Below are 4,504 nucleotides of genomic sequence, written 5' to 3'. Positions count from 1 at the left end.
TACTCCTCTTGTAGAGAGATGCTATAGCTGTTGATGAGATGCCTCCAGGATACAACTACTGATAGTACTCCTCAATGTAGCATACAAAGAGAGTACTCTAAGATCTTGGCAGCGAAGTATGAAGAAGTGAAAAATGTTACAGTGAAACAAAGATAATAGCAGAGAAAAAATCAGAGAGTGAGAAGCTATATTTTCTCTTTTGTGTGTTTTCAAAAATGAGTTGAAAAACTCTTTTATAGTCAACTAAAAAATGACCCGTTACTAACAATAAAGGATTCTCACGCGTGGCAGACAAAGGCTGAGAAAAACATTTTCTGATGCATAGAAAAAAGGAACAAAGAAAGACTCAAAGCTTTTGCTTTAATCAGAAAACAACTTTTACTTTTTGTCAAACAGCTTTTGCTTTTATCAGAAAACAACTTTTGCTTTTATCATATAGCTTTTGTTTTTATCAAAAAAACAGCTTTTGCTTTTATCAGACAACTTTTGTTTTTATCAAAAACAGCTTTTGGTTTTATCAATTCAAAAGAAAAAAAAACACGTTTTTCTAGTGGAACTTGAATTATTGTCCTTATTTCTATTGGGCCTTCACAAATATCCCTAACATACTTCACAAATATCCCTAATGGCATAATTGAAATTTTACATGAAAACATAATCTTGATAATTCCTTATTTAGCCTTTTAGTTCTTCTTCTTCACTTCTAAAAAAATCAGTCGAACCTAACTCCATCGCTTCTGCCAGTACCACCACCGTCTCTTACGCCACCACCGCAACCAACACCATCGTCACAGCCACGACCGTCTCCATTGTCACAACCACAACCATCACTACTGTTTCTCCACCTCCTAATCAATCAATTTAGATCGATTTTCACATGAATCAACTGAAAAACTTAAATCTAGTGATGAACCAACAAGATTAATCTCCAAAACCTAATCTCGAGCATCAGAAACGTTAGATTCATTTCATTTCAACTGAACTGTACATGAAGTTTCAAATCCTGAGCGTACTTGATTCACTATTTGAACCCTAAATTTGGATCTCGTTCTTCTTCAGATCGTCATTGATTCCGGTAATTAATTATCCTCTTCTTCAATTTGTTATTTTCAGCTGTATTAACTCATAGAAGTAAAATTTAACGGGTTGAATTTCAATTTGTTTGTTTCATATGTGTGTGGTGGTGGGGTAGTAGCATTTGTGGTGGTGGTGGTGGATGATGTTTTGTGGATGGTAGTTCTTTCTTTGTTTTCATTTTAATTGGTGATGAAGAAGTGGAATTGAATTCTCTTGAGTTTATTGATTCATCTTTTGAAGTAGCTAGCGTGATTCTGCTTTGTTTTTGACTTTTTAAGTTGATTTTGGTGTACATTTTTGATTCATCCCAATAAATTTGGATTCTTAATATTTTCACAAGCGTGTTTTTTGTTATTCCCAATATTTGAATTTATGTTTTGTGAAATTGGCTATTGTGGAGCAGATTAGTCTATATGAGAAGTTTAAATGCTCGTGATGGTTGTGTGAATCCAATGCACTTTGACTCTACCGATGAATTTTATTGTGACAGGTTTTGATGGGGATTGGGATGCTAAAAGGAAAAGGTTGGTATAGTCTTCTGGACATTGGCACAATATATTTTAGGCGAGAATTATGACGTTGAATGATGATAGAACAGTTATCACCTATGTTACTGATGGCCAGGTATGACTTTTTAAACTAATTTCCTATATTGTTCCCATGCTTAAACTTTGAGTAAATTTTAGCGTGAATATGGTCAGTTTATTTGTTCATTCTGGTCTTATATATTTAGTGTAACCAACACCTCCACAAAGGTGCAAACGTGTCGAAGGTTCGTTAACTACTAGTGAGAAATCTTGGATTCGGTTTATACTCTCAAAATCTCTCGGTTAGTTATACACAATTAACATCAAATCTTGGTTAGTGGATGCATATTCCACATTTCTTTACCCACCTACTATACCTAAACCAATCATGCTAGTGTGTCTCTTTAGATTTTAGAGTAACCATCTCTCTAGCATCAAGTGTTAATTAATTTTTGTTTTGTTTTTTGTTTTTTGCTTTTTTTGTTTGTTCGCAGGGATCATGCATGTTTCAAATAATATACCAGAACTTTGCTTTCTGACGCTGGATTGTCAGTTGGGTCACACATTTCTTTGACATCTTTAATTTGTTGATTGAATTTGTGATGATTTTTAGCCTAAATTTGTGTTTGGTTTTGTATACATAGATCTGATCACTTTGTTTTACATACTTTTTGTGTAGGGAAGGAAGTGTGGAGACGGGATACATAACCAATTCCATGTGTGTATATCTTTTACCTTTAAGGGTTAAACCAATGGATTAGTTGTAGTATGTTTTTAGTACCTACAGTTTGCTAAATAAATGGCAGTGGCTTTGACGCCATGCCTGGTGTTGAGTGATATGTTTAGTACCCACATTTTTCTCTTTTTCTTGAGGTTTATTTGCTGCAAACTGAATTAGAACCTGAGTAGCTAGATCAGTGGCAATATCAGTCCATGTTCATGGTGAAAAATATAGAATTGGTTCCCCTTTTAACTTTTCTACATGACAGCAAGCCTAAACAAGGAGCTCCCATGGGGTTAGATTATATATTTTTAGAATTGGTTCATGCATATGGGGTTTGTTTGTTCATTTTTATGGTTATTTGGCTGAATTATGAAGTGAGCGACCATCTTCATGGTGAAAAATATCTTTGGACTTCGATTTTTAAAAAATTGGATCAACAACCGTAGTTGATCCCAGTTTTTAGGTTGGTGGTAATGACACTATTATAATTGTATTTGATGTTTTTGATGGTGGTGGAAGGTATAGTTGTAGTGGTGGTTGTTTGTGTTTGCGGCAGTGGTGGTGGATGTTATTAGATCACTGCTTGGTCGAACTCGAATGCGTTGCTATTTCAAGCATGTTTGTCAATGTTAGTGATCAAAACTATAAGTCTTAATTTCTAGCCTATTTATAGATGTCTCGGACTAGGACATAGTTTGTGTAGTTGAGCTTAGACTTCACGACGCTTATCACTTGAAGACGAAGAACTACTAAGGAGAGCTTGTGGAACTTCATCGACAAAAGGTATGTGGAGACTTAAACTCATTTATCGCTTTGAAAGTCTATTTCTACTCTATCTCCTATATTGAGACATAAGTCGTGTTACGATATAGTTTTCTCTCTATACATTTGAGATTTCAAGCTGAGTATATCTCGCTTACATATTTCTCGAAATATGTGTTGGTAAGATTTCGCTTCGACCAAGTTCATCTTATATCATGAGAAAATTGTCGAGTAACATCTTACATGGTTTGTGTGATACAATCATTTGGTGTAAGACTTGGAATGTTTCGATAATGATTATTTCAATATCTTGAAAATTGCTTTGATGCTAATAGTGTGTGAAAACGGCTATTGTCATTATAGAAAAATGTTTCAATGATTGAAATAAAGAGTTTAAAATCTTGTAACCATCTTTGGATATAAGCATAGTGTGTTCGCACATTAGTGTATAAGTCCAAAATCGGGAATCTAAAGTATGCATATTTGTGTGTATACAAAAAAGTTGTAGGAGACTGGTAAGTATGCGTACCCGTACGCATACTGGCGTAAGTTCACGTCCGTGAATTTCTGCTGAGTTTGAAAACCAAAACCAAACTTATCTGATTACCTAGAGTACGCGTACCCGTACGCATACTGGCGGAAAGTTCACGTCCATGAATTTCTGCTGAGTTTGAAAACTAAACCAAACTCAAATCCGGTTACTTAAGTACACATACCCTTACGCATACTTAAGTGGTTGCTTTCAAAATCGGTTGTACATGAATCTAAAACATTTATCAATAAGGAACGCAATCTTTGTGAACCGTGGCTATAATGTTCATGTATCGATTCGAGTGAATCAAACCGATTTTGCTTCAATTGTGTTCTTGTATAAATCCATGAGAATATAGCAATTGAACAACTCTTTAACTAGATTCATTTGAGTCATTTGACCTAGTTATGGTTAAGATGAATAAGGTTGATATGAGAGTAATCATATGGCTAACCTCGGTTAACTATTTGTGATCCAACATGGTGTACATGTTTGGGTACGGTTACAAAAACCTAAATGAGGGTACATTTTATTTGTGTGTAACAAGATAAGTTCGATCTAACGGTTGAAAGATATTAGCTTGATTGAATCAGGTTTTTCATCTAACGGTGAATATTGAATGCTTTGTTACCAAGGTAACTTGGATTGCAAACCCTGATTTGAAAACTATATAAAGGAGAACTCTAGCAACTGGGAAACCTAATCCCCACACCTTCTGTGTGCTACTAGTTGCATAAATAGAGTCGATTCTCTTTTAACCTTAGGTTTCTTCTCGAGACCCCGTAGGTTAACGAATTGAAGACTTCATTGGTATTGTGAAGCCAAACCCCAACTATTCTCTTTGTAGTTGCGTGATCTGATCTTGCTGTTTCTATCGTGATT

General features: G+C 35.0%; 1 long non-coding RNA gene across 1 annotated transcript; it reads left to right on the top strand.

Annotated features, from left to right (window-relative positions):
• The first annotated feature begins 700 nt into the window (after positions 1 to 700).
• Positions 701 to 2,654, top strand: LOC113308890. The gene is made up of 4 exons (XR_003340163.1): positions 701 to 1,075; positions 1,568 to 1,701; positions 2,099 to 2,156; positions 2,284 to 2,654. It is a non-coding gene; the product is annotated as an uncharacterized LOC113308890 (long non-coding RNA).
• The last annotated feature ends 1,850 nt before the right edge of the window (positions 2,655 to 4,504 follow it).

Source organism: Papaver somniferum, chromosome 1 (genome assembly GCF_003573695.1).
Source record: "Papaver somniferum cultivar HN1 chromosome 1, ASM357369v1, whole genome shotgun sequence".
NCBI classification, from domain to species: domain Eukaryota; kingdom Viridiplantae; phylum Streptophyta; class Magnoliopsida; order Ranunculales; family Papaveraceae; genus Papaver; species Papaver somniferum.
This window is presented reverse-complemented; position numbering and strand designations above follow the sequence as displayed.